This window comes from Carica papaya, chromosome 3 (assembly GCF_054855325.1).
Source record: "Carica papaya isolate Zhongbai chromosome 3, ASM5485532v1, whole genome shotgun sequence".
In the NCBI taxonomy this organism is placed as follows: Eukaryota; Viridiplantae; Streptophyta; class Magnoliopsida; order Brassicales; family Caricaceae; genus Carica; species Carica papaya.
In genome coordinates this window covers 20,998,069-21,011,518 of record NC_142311.1, presented here as the reverse complement: position 1 = coordinate 21,011,518, position 13,450 = coordinate 20,998,069, and the positions used below count along the sequence as shown (strand labels likewise).

Genomic DNA, 13,450 nt, shown 5'->3' with positions numbered 1-13,450 from the left:
CACTTGAATCGAGTCTACGCATTAGTCTTTATGAACAACAAGGAACCCTAAAAGATTCTGATTTCTACTATAACTCAAAATTAAACACACAGAAAAATGAATGGTGTGCCCTTTGTGTGTGTAAGCAACTAGTAATAAGTAGTCACTTAATTATGTAAAGAAACAAATGTAAAATAAAAAAAAACATAAATGTAGATCACAAAGAATGACAATTCGAACTAACGCGTACGGATCCGATCAATACCAATGGATATAATCGGCAATTGTATCTACTTATATTAATCCCAATTTGTCAGCTACGCTCTATGACTGGTCAAGTTTCTTTATGCAACATTGATGCAGATTCTAAAAATACAATTCAAAAATTAAATGCGGATAGTGTGCGGAATAAAAACAAAAGTTTTTATTCTCACCAGTTAGGCAACGTATTTTGCCTTTGATTTCTCAAAGGATTTTCGGTCACCAATTAGGTGGCTATTTTGCTTTTATGATGCAAAATGCAAACAATGTGTCAATTGCCTTATGGGGAAAAACTGAGGTATTTTTGGTAGTTTTGATATATATATATATTTTTTCTTTTAAATAATAAACACGAATTACTTGAATTGAACAGATAAATATGAATTCAAGTAGGATGTAATATAAATTAACAATCAAATAAATTTGAATGCTAATTTAAGAACAAAATGCTAAAAGCAAATAAAGATATATTTGGGTTTCTAGGAGGCTAAGCTCTAATACTAGATGACACGGGAGGGTATGGGAAGAATTGAATCAACTCCTAAAACCCACTCAACGTATGCAATACCGAAACTATAACCACCTAGAATAAACTCCTCCCTCTAATTGAATCTACAATTCTAAAAGAAATACAAAAAAAACTAGAAAAAATAAACAAGAAAAAGAAAAATGCCACGGACTTACAAATAAGTTGATCCCCGCTCCTTGGCTCAACATGACTTCTGAAGAATCTTACTTTTCAAAGAACTTGAAGAAGCTAATTTTACAAAAAATACTAAAAAGAAGAAAAGTTGAAGCTTTCAAGAATTCTCTCAAATCGATTGTCAAATGTGTGTTTACAACCTACAGGCAAAGGCCTATTTATGTCTTTCTTGGGCAATCTAGATGAGTATAGACTCATAAGATAATTTAATAAAATAATACCTTAGATAAAATTCTATCTAAATCTAGGATAATTACATAATAAAATAATTATTCTATCCAAAAAAATTAATTAAATAATCTTAAGGGATAAACTTATAATTAAATAATAATTAAAATAATGTAATGTTTATCCCATGTGAATTCCATGTAAAACACATATGAAAATTAATTTAAGTATGTCAGATTTTAATTTAAAACATGAATAATTTTAAAAGTGGGTCCCAAAAGCCTTTTAAATTTTAAAATAATAAAATAAATTAAATAATTAAAAAGGGGAAGGAATCGGCCGAGTATGAGTCACCCAGATGGGCCACGCTTGCCAGTCCGTGCAAGCTATACAGAAAAAGGCCCACGGGAGTCGCGGGCTGGTGGGCTTAGGCCAGTTGGGCCGTCCACGGGCCAATCCACGTGGGGTCCGTGCGTTCAGCCTTTTTTACCTGCTTGCACACAGTCAGTTCTACACGGGCTTAGAGGGTCACGTGCGTGGGCACTCCCGGGAGCTCCTCCTCGGACATGGGTCATGCAGGCTAGGCCACTTATTCGGCGCATGTGTGGGCCTCCTCCTCGGACATGGGCTTTCTTACAATTCTTTAAGCCCATTAATCTTACTTGGGCCTTAAGTCTTAGACAAAATTAGCCCATCTCTAGGAATAATCTCAATTAAGAAAGCGTTCAAGGATGAAATTACTCTCCTATTTTGGGTGTTCCTCTTTGATGCAAGGTTGCATCTTTGGAACTAATTCTAGGCTGTCTAGGATCACATCATTAAGTTTTCTTTAGTTAGGGAAATCATGAGATTTAAGAGACGAAAAAAACTGAGTCGTAGGTTCATTGGACCTTTCTAAATTCTAGAACGGATCGACAACACAGCTTATCATCTAACCCTTCCACCTCAGCTTTCTAGCGTTCTTGATATCATTCATGTCTCCATGCTTCAGAAGTATCATCATGATCCAGCTAATATCATCTCTTTTGAGTAGTTGGTACTGTAATCAAACTTGTCTTATGAGGAATATCTAGTATGTATTCTTGATAGACAAGAGAGGGTAATACAATCCTGAAAGATTCCTATGGTTAAAGTACTCAAGTGTAACCACACCCCTGAAGAAGCAACTTGGGAGGTAGAGAGTGTTATGAGAGACATGTATTTTCGGTTATTTGGATAGTTTATTTTCTTAAAATTTGAGGACATATTTTTTTTTTTAGAGGGTGGTGAAATGTAACAACCTGAAACTTGTAATCCTTGTAAATTAATAAATAGGTATTTCTTCTATGTGTTTTAATTTATTTTATGTTTTAAATTTATTTTAAACAAAAAAAAAATGAAGAATTAGGTTTAGGGGAATTTGGTGCTAGTGGATTAGAGAAATTCCCAACCCATGAGTCCCTCCCTTTTTTTACCCTTAGATAAAGGTAATGGACAAACTTCCCCCACACTCTTATGGGGAATACCCTTGGGCAAGGGTAGAGGACAGACTTCCCAATGCTTTTGTGGGCTAAAAAATCCAAAACCCACAGGTGCACGTCGCTTAGGCCTTACCCTTGGGCAAGGCTTACGTTGGGTGTGTCAGCTTTGAACCTCAGTCTGACAATTTTCCTTCCTATTTGAGTGAAAATCTGAGTGCATTGTTGTAGGTAAATCCCTTCCAGCTGTCAAGATCTCATACCCCCTACTTCATGCATGTCAACCACTCATCCTCATCAAGGGTCGGGATGCATTTCATGTCATCCAACAATCCTTCTTGATGCAGAAAGCTCCCTTCGAAAGCCTTTCTTCCTTGTCTTCTTATTTTCTTCATCAAGAGAGAAAGAGAGAGAGAATAAAGAGAGTTGAGAGCTCCTTCTATAAGGATTCTGAGTGTGTGAGAGAGAGAGGGGGAAAAAATAGAGTGTGGAGCAAAGGTGCAGGAAAGAGGAAATCCAGTTTCTTCCCAGCTGAGGTAAGCTAACTCTTTATTCCTTTAGGCTATTCTCTTCATCCTTTATGCTTGCTAACTCTCCTTGAACAAAACCTAGCTTCTGATTCATTGCAGTAAGCCCCAAAATCCCAAAATCCTTACTGCAGTACCTGAATGATGTCTCCGTTTGGGTAAGTTTCTATTTTTCACTCAATCTCATTTCTATGTTTCATTCTTTTCCAAATGAAGGTTGTAGGTAAATCAATTTTTATGTTAGGACTCTTGAGGAATGAATCCTTGTAGCAAAATTTGCCTAAATTTCATAGATTATTCCCAAAATACATTCTAACTCTACTTTAATGTTCAAGCGAGTCCTTATTATTCATATGTGATTTTAGAACCATTTTCTCATCCATTTTAGATTTTACTTTGTGCATCAGTCGAAGAAGAGGGATACTACTTTAATTTACGCAAATATTGCACTTTTTACACGCATTTAGAAGGTAAGATTTGAAGAAAACCAGAAAATGTGTGGTTTTAATGAAAATAGAAGTGTGAGTGTGTGCATGCATCGATTTCTTTGATTTAATTCTTGGTTTAGTGAATGTATTTGAATCTAGAATGTTTACTGATGATGTATGATGTGTTTTTATTGATTTTAATGGATCATAGAAGAAAAAGTGGTAGAAAATCATGAAGAATTATTGGTATGAAGCCAATTACTTTCTGTTGTGCAGCCTCGACACCAAAGTGTCGGCATAAATGGGCTACAGGACATCTATTATGCGTGTGGACGCTATCCAATCTCCCACAAGTGCCAAGATATGTCCTCTGGCTCATTGTATATGTGCAGTATGCCGCACACGAGAGGAAAGACACTACTAGGCACCCCCAGTATGCTGAAAGCGTTCTATCGCAAGCACCATGCATGTCGTGCCTGCAATGTGCACAGGGGCACCTACCTTGGTGCTAAGTCATGCCCAAGGCTTATGCCCGAAAGGACACATTGTTGTACAGTAGTCTATGGGCTGTGCGGGTCAACAAGAGTACATGCGCCGAGGGTCTATACAGGCCAATACGTGTTCAAGCTTTTAGCCTAAGGCAAGGCTTAGGGGAAAATCCCCCATGAGGTGCAATTTCAGAAATTGTAAAATTCATTAATTTCAAATTTATTTCATGAATGAAAATGGATAAAATTTATAAAGAAAGAAAAAAATAGAAAAAATTTTAATTTGGGATTGATATAAAAAAATTAAGTTAATTTGAGAAATTGGTGAATATAACTTAATTTAGAAATCCTAAAGAAATGAAAATTTCGGGAATTTAAATAAATAACCTTTAAATTGATATAGGTAAATGGATTGATTAGGGGACCTAGACTTTTATACGAACTAGGAGTATATTAAACTCGGGACCCAATATTTTACGCTTAGAAGCAACCCCTTGGAAAACTAAATCAGATTTACCAAGTTTTTGACCTAATTCAATTCGTGAAAGAGAACTTTGAAATAAATTTACAATCGAAATTCAACCCTTGAATAGAACCTTCAAATAAACTACTCACAAAGTAATTAGCTTTGCTCGTAGGAACCTTGATTGAAACAATATCAGAACAAGAGAAAAACCTCTCTTAAAAAACTTTACAATAAGCAAATTCATATATCAACTTCTATTTATAAAAGAGAATACTACCTATTTATAAATGGAACAACCCTCCAAGATATGTTTTAAGACTTCTAAGAGTCACAACTCTTTCTATTTAATAAGGAAAAGCAAAATTCTAGATACAATAAATGAAGACAAGTAGATACAATGTATTTAAGTTAGAATTTGTTCTAAAAATTGTGAGCCAATTATCTATCTGATAAAACCGGATTTGATTAGGTTTCTCCATTAAAGTTGTAGGCCCAAATGTGTAGATAAGTTTAGACTTTTGAATCACCTAATTTGGACATCAGAAGCCCAAGTTATGGCCAATCTAAGCAAACTGGTTCAATTTCATGTTGGGCTGGTGTAACTTCCACTTGAGTTAATATGACTAAGTTTTGATTTATGTTATTCAATCCAAGCCCAATACATGCTTCTTTGTTGCATTCTTGAACTTTGTCAATGTCATTCCACAAGTCTTGAATCAACCCATTTAATGCATCCTTGAATTTTTTCAACCTCACTCTTGTAATCGAACCATTAGGTAGCTAAATTGGATCCATGTTCTTATATCCTGCCTTATTCGCATCATTCCCTCCCTCCTCAAGTTGATTCGTTCGTGAATCTCCAACATCTACATTAAAAAGAGAAAAATCAGCCACATTAAAAGTAGCACTCACATTATGCTCACTAGGAATATCCAACTTATAGGCATTATCATTGATCTTCTCAATGACTTGAAATGGTCAATCGCCTCTAGGATGCAGTTTTAATTTCCATTGAGTAGGAAACCTTTCCTTGCACATGTGTACCCAAACCCAATCACAAGGTGTGAATCTCACTTGCCTGTTTCCCTTGTTTACTTAGCTTGCAATTTGTTAATTCCTCTTCTCTATGTTTTTACGCACATCTTCATATAGCTTCTTTACTAAATCTGTCTTTTTCTTTCTATCTAAACTAGTTCTTTCATTACATGGTAGAGTAACTGAATCTAAAGGAGTTGAAGGATTAAAACCATAAACAACTTCAAATGGTGAATAACCAGTAGTAGAATTCACAACTCTATTATATGCGAACTCAACAAATGAATGCACTCTTCCCAATTCTTCAAATTCTTTTGGACAATAGTACACAACAAAGTTCCTAGAGTTCTATTCACAACTTCTGTTTGACCATCAGTTTATGGATGACAAGTAGTAGAAAACAACAACCTAGTTCCTAATTTACTCCACAAAACTTTCCAAAAATGACTTAGAAACTTTGCATCCCTATCACTTACAATTGTTTTTGGAATGCCATGCAAACGTACTACTTTCCTAAAAAACATATTTGCAATGTTAGTGGCATCATCAGTTTTATTACAATGTAAGAAAAGCGACATCAACCACTATGAAATTGAATCTTTTCCTTTCCTTGATCTAGGGAAACCCAAAACAAAATTCATTAAAATATCAATCCAAGGTTCACAAGAAATAGGTAAAGGTGTATATAATTCTTGATCCAAAACTTTTGATTTTACTTGTTTGCACACAACACATCTATCACAAATTCTTTGCACATCTTTCCTCATTTTAGGCCAATAGAAATATTCCTTTAAAGTATCTAAAGTTTTTAAAATACCGAAATGTCCCATTAAACCTCCCCCATGAGATTCTTTAATAAGCAACATTCACATAGAACAAATAGGTATGCATAACTTATTCTCTTTAAATAAAAACACATCCATTCTATAGAACTTACCAAATGCAACTTTCTCACATGCCTTAAAAATGCTAGAAAAATCAGAATCATTTTCGTAAAGAGATTTAACATGTTTAAAACCAAGCATTCGAGCATCTAAAGCATTGAGTAAAGCATACCTTCTTGAAAGTGCATCTGCCATAACATTCTCTTTGCCTTGCTTATACTTAATCACGTAAGGAAATGTTTCAATGAACTCAACCCATTTAGCATGTCTCTTATTCAACTTACCTTGCCCCTTTAAGAACTTTAATTATTGATGATCATGAATGACAAATTCTTTAGGCCTTAGGTAATGCTACCAATTCTCCAAAGCTCGAACCAAAGCATAAAGTTCCTTGTCATAGGTAGAATAGTTCAATGAAGTGCCATAGAGCTTTTCACTAAAGAAGGCAATTGGTCTTTTTCCTTACATAAGAACAGCCCCAACACCAACACCTAAAGCATCACACTCAATTTTAAAAGTATTAGCAAAGTTAGGCAAAGCAAGAATAGGTGTCGGCTAGCTCTTAATAGCACTTACCTTCTTTTCATCAACTTCAACACCTTGCTTACTAACAACAAAACTTGAAAACACAATTCGATCTAAACAAAAATAACAATTCTCAAAATTAGCATACAACCTCGCTTTTCTCACGGTAACTAAAACACTCCTCAAATGTTTTAAATGTTCATTCAAATCTCTAGAATACACTTCCTTGTTTACCTAACTCATCATTAGAAAAGGAAACTATTTATTTGAATATTAAAATAGTACGTTAGCATAGAAAATCAAATATACATATAACATACCAAATAATAGAGAAAAATAAATAAATCATAAAATCCACAGATATTTCTTATCATGCTTCGCGAAGTCGTTACAAACTTCCATCTCTAAAGGCAAATACAGATTCTAACAACCCAAGCAGAATGATCAGATCAAATACAAATACGATCTATGGTATGATCTATGACCATGGTCGTACCAACTATATTGGTCTTAACAGATATCTATAGTCATGATATTACTTAACCACAAGTGATCCCAACAGATAGTGCAATACCATTCTTGTTAAAGGGCATGTCGTCATCCACTAGGAGCGGTTCTCTTATGTAGCCAGACTAAATATGAGAGAAAAAAATAGATACCTCGAAGAGTAAGGGGAACAGATATCCCTCATATATAAAAATCCCAACGAGACACTTAATGCAATATTTATGTCAATACAAATATATTTCAGACCATAAGGCTTCATTCCACTTTTTTCTTTTTCAATTCTTTTTACTTTTGTTATTACGGACTACATATTACATATATTACATATAAATTCATCAAGTATCAGCAATTCACATAGCATGCTTGAAAATCAAAACAATTCAACTCCTTAAGACGTCAAAAATGATACTAGATTACTTATCAAAACCTTGATATTTTTTTCTTCATCGTTTTCCTTTCTTTCTCTTCTTCTCTCACTAATTTACTATCTCTCTCTCTCTCTAAACCTTTGACAAATGGAAGAAATAGAAGTGTGGAGAGGAAGAGAAGGGGAAGCGCAATTTATAGAATTTAAGAACCGTTGGATTCATGCAAAGTGGTGAAATTCGGTGAAGAGAGAGGAGAAAAGATTCTCGAAATGAAAAACGAGAGAAAAAATTTTCCTCACCGATGGCAGCGACGCACTGCCCAAGGCAACGACAGTGCACTGCTTGAGGTGGCAATGCCCGACAGGCACGCTGCAAGCTAACTTGCTGGCGCACAGGCTTGTTGCCGCATGCGTAGGCGTAATGGGCGCCACGCGCGCAGACCTATTGCACACAGGTCCCAAGCGCATAGGGTCTGTCCACGAGGCCTACTACATAGACAGCATGTGCATAATGTGCGGCACTAGTCTGTGCATGAAGTGATGCACAGACGGCCCACTTGCGTGCGACAGGACATGCACATAGATCAAAATTATGAATCTCAAAATGTTAAACAGTGTAAATCAATTTAAGTTTAAAGCAACCAAAAGCTCAAATAAATAGAGTTTATAAAGCATTTTAGTACAGTGATAGGCGGGGTGTTACATCCCTCCCACCTAAAAACATTTTGTCCCCAAATTTGTCTCGAATAAGTCTTAATACTTTTTCCTCATTTTGTCCTCTAATTCCCACATTACTTCTTCTAGAGTGTGATGCTGCGTACTTTCACCATGGGAATTATCTTGTTATGCAAGACCTTATCAGTCCACCCGAGAATTTCCACATGAGTCTCCTCATAGGTCATATCGACCTGTACCTGTACCTCACACGAGGGATAACATGAGAAGGATCAGGGTGGTACTTCTTGAGCATCGAGACATGAGACATCATGTAAACCTACAAACTCCCAGATAACGTGAGTCAGTAAGCCATAGGTCCAATGCACTTGACGATCGAAAAGGGTCCCACATAACAAGGGCTCAACTTCCCTCTCTTTCCAAACTGCATCTTGCCTTTGTAGGGGTAGAATTTAAGGAAAATTTAATCTCCCACAGCAAACTCCAAGGGTCGCTTATGATTATCGGTGTAGCTCTTTTGGTGACTTTGGGAAGTTGCCAAATTCTTATGGATGATTGCGACCTTCTTTATGGTCTCTTGAATGGAGTCTGGTCTTAAGTGACACTAGTTCCCGACTTCACTCCAGCAAGTAAGGGAATGACAAGGCCTTCCATACAAAGCCTTATATGGTGTCACACTGATGCTGGAATGGTAACCGTTATTATAAGAAAATTCACAAAGAGGAAGATACTCATACCAGTTATCACCAAAGTCGAGAATGCAAGCACGTAACATGTCTTCCAATGTCTGGATCATACGCTCAGACTGACCATCCATTTGGGAATAATAAGCAGTTCTGAATTATAACCTAGACCCCAAAACTCTTGGAAGCTATCCCAAAAGTGGAAGGTGAACCGAGGGTCACTGTCCGATACAATGCATGAGTGAACTCCATGAAGTCGAACAATCTCATCCACATATAGGCAGGCTAACTTACTGATGGAGTTTGTGGTTCGAATAGGTAGGAAATGGGCAGTCTTGGTTAGCCCATCCACAATGACCTAAATGACATTTTGACCAGAACAGATCTTGGATAAATCGGTGACAAAATTCATAGTCATGTACTCTCATTTCCATTCAGAAATCAGAAGACCAAGTAGCAAGCTTGTGGGTCTCTAATGTTCTGTCTTTATTCGTTGACAAGTAAGGCATTGAGAGATGTATTCAACTATATCCTTCTTCATTCTTGGCCACAAATATTATCATTTTAAGTCTCGATACATCCTGGTACTTCTAGAATGAATAGACAACTTAAAAGTATTGGCGGTCTTGAATATATTTGTGCGTAGGGACCCAAATTCAGTTCTAGAATCTAAACAATCTGTCATCAAAGATCCTGAAAATAGAAGATTCATTCGAAATGAACTTACCCAAGTTCTTGATGAGTTCTGAGTCCGTGGCCTATGCTTCCCAGATCTTCATAAAGAGATCCGATAAGGCTCAAATCTAGGCGAGGTAGGTGCCTTTGCCATAATAGTTAAGGCAAAGTGATTGCACGGTGTCCATCATCTTCCAACTGGAGACCATAGTTTGGGGTAGCACAGTAGGCTCTCGTCGACTTAGAGCATCGGCGACTACATTCCCTCTCCCGGGGTGATAAATGATCTGACAATCATAATCCTTCAGAAGATCCATATAGCATCTTTGCCTCATGTTTAACTTCCGTTGTGAAAATATGTATTTAAGACTATTATGGTCAGTGTAGATTTTAAAAGTCTGACCATACAGGTAATGTCACCATATCTTTAGGGTAAAGATAATGGTTGTCAGCTCTAGGTCGTGGGTAGGGTAGTTCTGCTCATGAATTTTGAGTTGTCGGGATCCAAAGGCGACTACTCTGCCATGCTGCATCAAGACACACCCCAAATAAATATGAGATGCATCACATTACACTTAGAATCTCCCCTCATTGTTCGAGAGGATCAACATAGGGGCAGAGGTGAGACGACGCTTTAGTTCCATGAAGCTTTCACTGCATGCATAATTTCAAACAAAGGGTACACCCTTTCTGGTGAGTCAAGTCATGGGGGTAGTAATCTTAGCGAATTCGTCAATGAATCGTTAGTAGTAACCTGTCAAACTAAGGAAACTACGTACCTCAGCCACATTAGTGGGTAGGCTCCAGCTGGTCACTAATTCCACCTTAGATGGGTCTATAAAAACTCCTTCACTTGAGACTACATGACCGAGAAAAAAAACTTGATCCAACCAAAAAGAGCACTTACTTAGTTTCGAATACAGTTGGTTTTGGCTAAGAGTCTCCAACACCTCAGCCAAATACATAATGTGTTCCCCATGGGTTTTGGAATACATCAGGATGTCATCAATAAAGATAATGATGTATCGATCCAGTACATGCTAGAAAACTCAGTTCCTTAGGTCCATGAAAGCTGTGAGGCATTGGTCAATTCGAACGGCATCACCCTGAACTCGTACAATCCATATCTACACCAAAAGGTAGTTTTTGGAATACGTTCTTCTTTAACTCTCAACTGATGATACCTGGTTCTGAGATCGATCTTAAAGAAGACCGTGGCTCCTTATAATTGATCAAAAATGTCGTCGATCCGGGGTAAGGGGTACTTGCTTTTAACAGTCATTCAGTTGATTTTCCTATAGTTCATACAGAGTTGGAGGATACCATCCTTTTTCTTTACCAACAACATTGAAGCACCCCACGGAGAATGGCTAGGGCGAATGAATTTTTGGGGGATAAGATCAGAAAGTTAATGTTCCAACTTTGTTAGCTCAGTTCGACTCATGTGATATGCGGGCTTTGAGATCAGTTAGGTTTCTAGCAATAATTCAATCAAGAACCCTACCTCACGTGGGGGAGGTAGACGAGGGAGTTCGATGAGAAAGACATCAAAAAAATTACAAATAATGGGTATGGAACACACAGCATGATCAACATCCATATTCCTGTTCATTCAATTATTAAAAAAAATGATAACAACAATTTTTATTTATTTTTCGGGGTTTGTAAGGTTACAATTTTACTTTTACGGTCTATTATAGCTCTATATTTTTCCAACAAATCCATTCTAAATATTACATCAAATCCTACAAAATATAATAGTATTAGGTCTAAACATACTTCTATCCCTGAATTTTTTATCCTACAATCCTTATATACACAATTAGCTTCTAGTAGTCCTTTAGTGGGAGTTTCCACTACTAGCGTTTTTCCTAAAGCTTATAGTATAAATTCTAGGTTATAAGCAAAGACACATGAAATAAAAGAGTGAGTTGCACAAGTATCAATCAAAGCCTTGGCAGGAGTATTATGAATAGAAAGCATACCCTTGGTGAGAACAGGAATAGGAAGGACTTCAAATTCATCTAAGTGGTAAACTCGACCTTGTGCTATGGGTCAGGCAACATCCTTTAGTCACTGAGGGCAGTCTTTTATAAGGTATTGGGTGCTTCCGCACTAATAGCAGACGTTATTGATACGCCGACAAGGTAGGTCACCATGCGAGCGACCATAATGTTGACAAGGTTGGTTAATTTGGACAGAATGAGCTATAACTGGGGGCAAGGCAGGAGGAAGGGTAATTCTGGTTTGTTTGTCTGGGGGGGTTGTCAGGCAATCTTTTTCTAAGTTATTGGGGCTGTTGTTGGGCTCGAACTTGGGCAAAGTGTTGGTGCTTAGCCGAAATAAGATCTTTGGCCAACTGGGTATATTCAAGCACCTCTGCATATGAGTTGGGTCTCAACATCACGATCCGATCATAAATGTCAGCATGAAGACCTTTAAGAAATTTCCTATCCTTTTGGCTTTCGGAGGTGACCATCAAAGGGGCAAACCTAAGTAGTTGAACAAATCGGGTGGACTACAGACAAGCTTCCTTGATGGAGGTCCTAAAATTCCTCCTCTTTCTTTTCCCGAACATTAGCAGGGAAGAAGTTATCAAAGAAAGCATCCATGAAAACTTTCCAGGTAGTAGGGGTAGGCAGGACTTCTTTCTTAAGTCGCCATCAATGTTCGACTTCACCATCTAACATGAAGGCTGCAAGAAGAACTTTTTATTCTTCAGTTAGGTCTAGTACAAAGAAGAGTTTTTCTATTTGTAGGATCCAGGCTTTGGCTAATAAAGAATAAGGGCCACCTTCAAAGTGTGGGGGGTTAAGTTTCCTAAACTCTGCTATATTGTGGGAAATAGATCGATCTATGTTTCAGAATTTAGGGGAAGGGGGTGGGTAAGGGTTGACTTGGTTTTGTCCTATGGCTGAAGTTAATCCTCAAATGGCTTGAAAAAGTTCTATTAATTCAGCCCTGATCGAATGATTCAGGGCTTCAAGTCGTTCAGTACACTCTACAGACGGTCTTCCTCGCGTCATTCCTACAAAATAAAGGAAGACACGAGTTGGAGGCTTAATCTTTGAAAAGAGGACATTTATCTTCCCTAGGTACTCTAAAAGGTTTATCTATCCTAGGCCTCAGTGCAAGTAATTTGTTCTGTGATATTCTACTCGGATACCACCTATGACATCCCAAGTGTTAATTAAGGCAAATGGGTGTCAGATACAAATTTAGAATAGCGAGTGCATGATAATATTTATGCAGCATAATCAAACCTTAACAAATCATTTACGAATATATATATATAATATTCCAAATACATATATCACTGAGGTCATAAGTGGCAACAAAATACAAAACATAAGGGGCACTTTTTTCACTATACTACTAGAATTCATCATAGTGCGGGAATAGTAAAATACTCAGACTTGTGGATCCATAGAATCCTCATAGACTTCCAAAGGTAGGTCTGTCTGCGGTTCCTCATTTTCTTCCTCATCTAGGGGGATGGAAAGAGTGAGTTTCATATGCTCAGTAAGGAAAATAATATTAAATTAACATCGTAAGATTTTAAAAGTTTTTTATTTTATCTCACCATTTAGCTTCATTGTTTACCTAACTCATCATTAAAAAA

The 13,450-nt window shown here is 37.0% G+C and overlaps 1 long non-coding RNA gene across 2 annotated transcripts; it reads left to right on the top strand.

The window, feature by feature from the left end:
• The first annotated feature begins 2,716 nt into the window (after positions 1 to 2,716).
• LOC110818504 (uncharacterized) lies at positions 2,717 to 4,291 on the top strand. 2 transcript variants are annotated; one of them, XR_002540430.2, is made up of 3 exons: positions 2,717 to 3,104; positions 3,181 to 3,253; positions 3,800 to 4,291. It is a non-coding gene; the product is annotated as an uncharacterized LOC110818504 (long non-coding RNA). The 2 variants fall into 2 exon arrangements; XR_002540431.2 differs by having other exon boundaries at positions 2,725 to 3,104; positions 3,198 to 3,253; positions 3,800 to 4,290.
• Positions 4,292 to 13,450: the final 9,159 nt, after the last annotated feature.